Genomic DNA, 7,890 nt, shown 5'->3' with positions numbered 1-7,890 from the left:
ACCGATCAATGATGTAAACCGATAACAAGCGCGAGAGGAATCACCAATAATGATAATGACCCTCAAGGTACTGCAGTACAATTCACGTGGTGTGAATAAAGGACTTGGCGTCGAACACCACGCAAAATCTTCTGGTCGAAGGTCATTGATGTATACCTGTCGCCGGAAGTGAGAAACTTGCCATTGAGGCATGCAAGCTTCAAAGTACTGAAGGGGGTGTTCCTAGATCAACTTCTTGGATAATGAGCTGATGTCGACAAGAAGCGATCCGTCACAGGAGGGCCTTAATGAATCCCACATCAGTGACACGGAATGGAGTTAATGACTTTAATGGAGGTGAAAATGATCTGTGACATATGATTCAGGGTGGCAGTCATGAATGGATGAAGGATAATGTATGGTAGTGGATGGGACCCGGTTGACTCTTTCTGAACGACTTCTCTTGAACATATGGCGACACTGATGCGATGGATTGGTAGCATTACCCCAAATATGGATGGTATGGTGAGACCATGGTGATGTGACCGGTGAACGAAACAACCCAACCCGAATGTGGTACGGAGGAAAAGTGTCATGTTCAAGAGCGACCTGCTACCATCAAAGTTTTCTTGATTTTTCCCAATTTTTCCCCAGTCATTACTGACCAGTACCTCTTTATTTTTGTCAAGCTTGAGGAGGATAACATATGCTTGTTCTATAACCTGCCCTTCGGGCAAGCCCATCGCTATGTTTTAACGAGCCTAGCGATAGGGAAACTCGTTCTCGTCTAAAGACAAGTTTGTCGCTATTTAATAATTTTAACGAGTCTAACGACAAGGATAACTCGGTTCTTTTCATCTTTAGAGAGTCTGAAAAGATACATAAAGTCAACTCCAAAATTCCTTTTTCGTCATCTAATCCCTTAAGTCTGAAAAAGTATAAAAAATACAGAAGGGATGAGTTTTCGATAACTTTAACGAGCCGAATAAAACAAGCGCTCGACCTTTTTGTGCCATAATCCCTCAAGTCCAAAAAGATTAAAATCTAGAGGAGGGATAGTTCTTCCCGTCACTTTAACGAGCTGGAAGGCCAAAACTCGGCAATCTTTTCATATTTTACGAGTCAATTGAAAAGAGCTTAAAGAAGACTCGTCTTTTGAGGAACGAGTGATAAACAGGGATAGCAACTGATTCCAGGTACAGGTTGGAATTTTCCAATCACGGCAGTGTCACAAGGATGGCTAGGTGAAATCACTCTTCGCAGCTGTTCCTCAAAATGGGTAAACAATCATATGGGGGTGAACGATTGGCCAAATGAAAAGTGAAGGTGGTAGGTGCACATACGACCAAGGCTTTTATGGCTGATAAATTTACGATCACAGTGGTTATTTACTGGGATAGGTTCATTTTTTAGTTAAAAATGAGCTTAAACACTGAAGGAAACTCTGCTCACTGCTTATATTTATTTTTTAATGAGCATGAAGACCGCGTTAAAACTGCTCGGATCTTGCGTTTATTTTTTAACGAGCATGAACTTTATGCTAAAACTGCTCGATTATATAGTCAAATTTTAATTTTTTACCATAACTAGCTTTTCTCTTTTCAACGATAGTACTGCATTCTCAATTGCTGCATCAAACTTAGTTAGAAATGAATAATATTTGCATGAAAATGAGATTATAACCCTAATATTTCACTTTGAACTACGTAAAAAGCCATTAAAAGGTGTTTTTACCTCTCATTTTACCATTTCATTTGATCTTGGTTTGTTGGAGCTCTGGAGGTGCCTCTTCCCCCTTGATTTTCACCAGCTGATTTCGGGAGATTCTGTGGACGATTCTCGGCGCCGTCTGGATCAGGTAGGAGCTAAACCCTAGCTCTTTCTTTCCATGGTTTCCTTTTTTCATTCTGTGCCTGTTTTCCAGTCTTTCTGAGCCTCAGGGGTTTTGCCAGGGCGCCCTAACTTCAGCGCAGGTTGTCCATTCGAAACCTGCGTTGAATGTCAAGCTGCCTTAAGGCAGCCTGACCTTCAACGCAGGCAGGACACTGCCTGCCTGCGTTGGGCTCAAAAAACTGAGTTTTTAGCACATTTTTGATGAAATTTCGCCAGTTTCTCATCAAATTCAGGATCTTACTCATTCTCTTGTTTGTTTTGCAGGAACATTTGAGCAAAATGTCCCTTACATGGCGAGAACGAGAACATGAAGAAGAAGATATGATTGCTCTCCATGACCCTGTCACGGTAAACGTACTGCGGAACTGTGGCCTGCTGAAGTTCTTCCGTATCTCTATTATGAGAGCACAGATTACTTTGTTGCAGTATATGCTTGATGCTTGGGATCCCATTAACCAAGTATTCCAGATTAGGGGAAAAACCATCCCCTTGACCATAGTAGACATTTACTTCTTGACTGGGTTGTCAAGGCGGGGTGCCCCCATTTCTTTGTCAGGTTCGGCCCGGGGGAATGACTCCGTGAGAGACTATGTTCGCCAGTACTGCAGGGAAGGTTCCCAGCCGAGCAGAGACGGCAAGGTTGTTATCCGTGAGATTACTGATAGGTCTCTCAGGTCCATTCTGTATACTATTGGTAGGATGGCCGGTAGCGCATCTCTACATGTTGCCAACAGGTCTCATGTGCAGCATGCCTTGGAGTGTCTCCAACCGAAAGTATTCAACTGGTGTGATGCAGTACTTGTCCAGATGAAAAGTCAATTGACCAAGGTAAAGGACGGGAAGCTGAAGAACTTTGGTTTTGGTTCTATTCTGACTGCCTTCGCCTTGGAGAAAATCCCACTGATGCAGCCTCAGTATATTGTACTCGACTTGCCTTCTCCGACCGAGCCACGCATGCAGAGGTGGGTCGATCACATGTCTAGGCATGCTGGTCAACCTCAGATTACTTTCACTGATGCCTTCTTCAGGTGGTTCGAGTGCCAGGAGATGGTCTTTTCCTAGTATCCATATGTGGGTATGGATTTCCGAGGTGATCCGGATTTGGTGTTACCGGATGGCGAACAGTGGGGCGCTATTGGTAAAATCTTTGACCATATTACTGTTTACTGTTTTTATTCATAATGTTGCTATGCTTTATTCTATCAAGACTTTTAATCAAACTCTTGGGTGCATGCAGATGTTGGCCCTGTTTGTCCAGAAGTTCGTCCGAGACCGCCAGTTGCTGCCCCGGCAGTGGAGCCTGCTGGGAGAGTTATTCTTCGCGACCTTGACGACACTGAGACCCTTACAGCTGTGCAGGAGCAGGTTGAGAGCCTTACTCTCGGCATTCCGGATGTACGAATCGATGAGTTACCTTTACAGTTGAAGCGACATACTACTGGTGTGCCTAGGCGATGGACTCGTCTCTTGCGCATGATTGCACATGCTGTGACGTGCTATCATGAGCACCACTAGGCTAGGGTGCCCCCTGGCTTTTTGAGTTTTAGGTCATATGACCAATTTTTGTCTTGGTTACAGAACATTATGTATGAACGATAAAGAACTTATATATATTTTGATTTTCGAGTTTTATTCTAGTTGAGTTATGTGATCCGTATTTACAATCATTGATGATGTGTCCCTTTTATAAATGTTGCAAATGTCTATCTAACACATAGTTTGCTAATGAGTCAGTTAATGTGTTTAAGTTTCTGGAAATATGCTGGTATTGAATTGAATCAAACTGTCTTTCCAAAATCTTAACCCTTAGGAACATGCGATAAATAGCTGGATTACGAACGGAATATATACCATTGAGTTGTAGTATTACAAGCTGTGAGTCTAGCCTGACAATTAGTCGGCGTATGCCACGTGTAATGGCATCAGAGAGTAGTTCTATCAACGCGCTATACTCAGCGATGTTATTCGTTGATTGCCCAATACATACACCTCTGAAACTTACTAACTCGCCGCTTGGATCAAAAATGGCCCAGGCTGCGGAGGATAGATTCCGCGTACTACGACTCGCTCCGTCGGCATATCCAACACATGTCTCCAAAAGGTTTGACATCTGCAACAAATGAGAAAGGTGGATCACTTGACCAGGACAAATACTTTAGCGAAAACAAAATACAACAAAAGCATACAGGTTACTATTTAAGCATAGTAACGCTTGAGGTACAACCCGTTGCGGGGATGCGCCAGTGGAATTTCGTCATAATCCATTAACTCGTAGGCTCCTTTTGCTAACACCCTTTTAACAATATAGGGGCCCATCCATAAGGAATTAAATTTACCTGCTCCCAATTTATCGGATTCTTAGTCATAAAGCAAGACGAAGTCACCTTCTAAGAAGACACGGGGTTTGACATTTTTGTCGAACTGAGCCTTGACTTGTTTCTTATGGGCTTCGTTGGCCAAAGCGGCATCACAACGGGTTTCATCCAATTGGATTAATTCCAAGAAACGAGCCTCTTCTTCGGAAGTTCCGGGGAGGAGATCAATTGCGAGTTTAAGCGACGAAATTTCGCACTGGATCGGCAAGACTGCTTCCAGGCCATACACCAGTTGGAAAGGTGTGAACCCGGTTGCGTTCTTTACCGACGTTCAGTAAGCCCACAAGGCTGAGTACAGGATTAGGTGCCACCTTCTTTTATGAACCCCGATCATCCTTTGCAACATACGCTTCAGGACCTTGTTGATTGCTTCAACTTGTCCGTTGGCTTGCGGATAATACGGAGTAGAGCTGTCGTGAGATAGCCCTAGTTTGGCAGCTAATTCGACCATCATGTGATTGCGAAAATGCGATCCATGATCTGTAACTATAGCCTGTGGTACGCTGAACCTGGCGACTACATGATTGAAAAAGAAAAGGGCAGCTGTTTCACCAATGTTATCCAATGTAGGCATCGCCTCAGCCCATTTGGTAAAATAGTCAACAACGACTATAATATACCCATGCCCCCCAGTTGAGGTGGGGTTACATTTGGCGAAAGGCCCAACAGCAACTATTGGCTATAAAGGTGCGGGCGGTCTTCTGGTTTTGCTATCAAAAATTTGACAAGCATGGCAACTTCTGACTGCGATTATGCAATCTTTGAACATGGTTGGCCAGAAGTATCCTACTCGTAAGATTTTTTGTGCTGTTGCATATCCAGATTGATTCCCCCCACACGCGCCTGAATGACACTCATTCAGGGCTTTTTCGGCCTCCTCATGGGTAAGGCACCTCCTCAGAACTGTATCGATACCACGACGTAAAGTGTATCACCGACGATAATGTAGTCTTTAGCTTGGTATCGTATACGTTTTTGTTCTGAGTGAGAGGTGTTAGGCCTGAATTTTTGGGTTTGGAGATAAATTATGATATCTCCATACCACTCATTGCTTGTAGATATCAGAAACAAACTTTCGTCCACGATTGACTCTTCTGATGTTTCATCGTCGGACGATGATGGGAGATCGCACAATAATTTTGCGAAAACTAGAGCTTTCTTTGATTTGGATTTTACAAATTCCAGATCAAAATCTTGAAGGATAGCTATCCAGTTTGAATATTTGCCCCCAAGCAACTGTCGTGACAGTATATAAGTCATGGGGTTGCAATCTGATAAAATGGTAGTTTTCCGAAAGAGGACATGATGTCGAAACCTTTGAATCGCTTGAACAGCTGCAAGCGCTAGTTTTTCAACATAAGAATATTTACTTTCTGTATCATTTAAGTTTTTACTTAGATAATATATAGGATGTTCAATTCCATCGACTTCTTGAACTAAAACCATTGCAATGGTCGTATCCGCTGCAGCCAGATACAGGTTAAAATCTCTTTGATAGTCTGGGGCGTACATTAATGATGCTTTTACTAGACAATCTTTCAGAGCATCAAAGGAAGCTTGCGCCACCTAGTCCCAGACGAAAGGTACATCCTTTTTCAAAAGATGAGTATAACCTTTAGCAAGTTCTGCGTAATTTGGAATGAACCTCCTCAGAAAGTTTGCTTTCCCTTGGAGTTTCTGAATCTGAAGCAAATTTGAAGGTGGAGGCAAATTGATGATTGCCTGAACCTTGCAAGGGTCGAGACGAATCCCATCCTTAGAGACTACAAAGCCAAGTAAACGACCAGAACCGACGCAAAACACACATTTGTGTGGATTGAGTCTTATCTTGTAGTGTCGGCAACGTAGAAATATCGCTCTTAAATGCTGCGGATGATCAGTCCGCTTTCGCGAATGAGCCGGAAGATCGTCGAGATAAGGTTGAACGATGTTCTTGATGTCATGGAAGGCATAATTCATTACCCTCTGAAATGTCGCCCCTGCGTTCTTTAAACCAAAGGGTAATTTTCGATAAGCAAACGTGCCCCACGGACAAATAAATGCAGTCTTTGACTGGTCCTGTGGGCGGATATTTATTTGATTATACCCGGAAAATCCATCCATAAATGAAAAGATTTCACATCCGGCGCATTCATCAATTATCTGGTCAATGAAGGGTGTAGGGTAGTTGTCTTTTGGACAAGCTTGGTTTACATCCCTATAATCGACACACACTCTTATTGTCCCTTGTTTCTTCATAACAGGGACAATATTTGATACCCAATCAGTTAGAGGAACCGGGTAGATGAATCCAGCATGGAGGAGTTTTTCAACTTCCACCTTAATGGCAGCGACTTTCTTGGGGTGCACCTGCCGAAGCCTTTGTCTTACTGGTTTGACATCAGGATACATTTTAATTTCATGTTCAACGATATTCGAGTCAATGCTTGGAATTTCATCATATGACCAAGCAAAGACATCTCTGAATTCGCGGAAAAGAGCGTTATATATTTCCAGTTCTGAAGGGGAACAACCTTTGCCGACATAAATATTCTCTACAACATTTGTTTTAGTCGAGATATTTATGGCTATAGTCTCTTCAATATTGGATAAGTTTCGCTCAGAATCCACCGTATTTACAGTATTTGATAGGAATTCAAAAACTGAAGGGTGATAAAGATCTTGTTGAGTATCTTCTTCATATTCCGGAAGAAGGGAACGATGGTGGTGATCACTCCATGGAGCCCCCTCAATCAACATTGATTGTAGAATTCCTTCGTCAGTCCCATGTACTTTCGACCAAGGATCTAATGGGGTACCATATTCTCTAGATCTATCTACCCAAACGCTTGACGAGCGTTGATTTGGGTTCGCCTCCCATGCCCGAAACATTGATTGCTACAATATTTCTATAGGGCTTGGGGGCAAATCCATTGCATGATCCATGTCGACTTTGTCTTCTGCGACCTTCGTGGAAGATATCATGTTGCAGGTTGCTACAAACGGTATATTTCCTATGTAGATAGGAGGCGGTAGCGTGAAAGTTCCCATCATCGTGGGGTCTTTCAATAGGCCTACTCCGATATCTTGAACTGAATGGTCACTTCCATGGATCATGGGAATGCTTCCTGTAACTTGTGAACCATTAGGGAGGAAGTTCTGTTGGTGGACGACCGTAATCCCTCCTTCAAATGGGAATGCGATCTTCCTAAAATAAGTCGACACAACAGCTGCCATGGCATATATCCATGGTCTTCCCAGTAGGATGTTATAGTCAAGATTCCCATCAATGACCTCAACATCAATTTCTACTGTTTTTCCCCCTAGTTCAACCTTCAGGTTATTAAGGATACCATACGGGGTATAAGTCCTTCCGTCGAAAGATTTTAATGTCGTCGAAGATCGCGACAAGGTTGGAGATCCTAAAGTTTTCCAGCAACTCATCGACATGATACATGTAGATGCCCCCTCATCAATAATCGTTCTGTGAACAGTTTTGTTGAGGGCTTTCACTTGAATAAGGAAAGCTAGTTGAGTTGGTAACTGAGGATCGTATCCTTTGTGATCAAAAGATACAAGATTGGAACCCTTAGGATCAACCCCACCAATAGCCGATAACAAAGCCTGCCTTTGGGACGGGCAATTTTGTAGTACCTCAAGAGTC

Source organism: Pinus tabuliformis, chromosome 2_2, assembly GCF_031772625.1.
Source record: "Pinus tabuliformis cultivar Carrire ecotype Pingquan chromosome 2_2, CPIR1, whole genome shotgun sequence".
NCBI classification, from domain to species: Eukaryota; Viridiplantae; Streptophyta; class Pinopsida; order Pinales; family Pinaceae; genus Pinus; species Pinus tabuliformis.
This window is presented reverse-complemented; position numbering follows the sequence as displayed.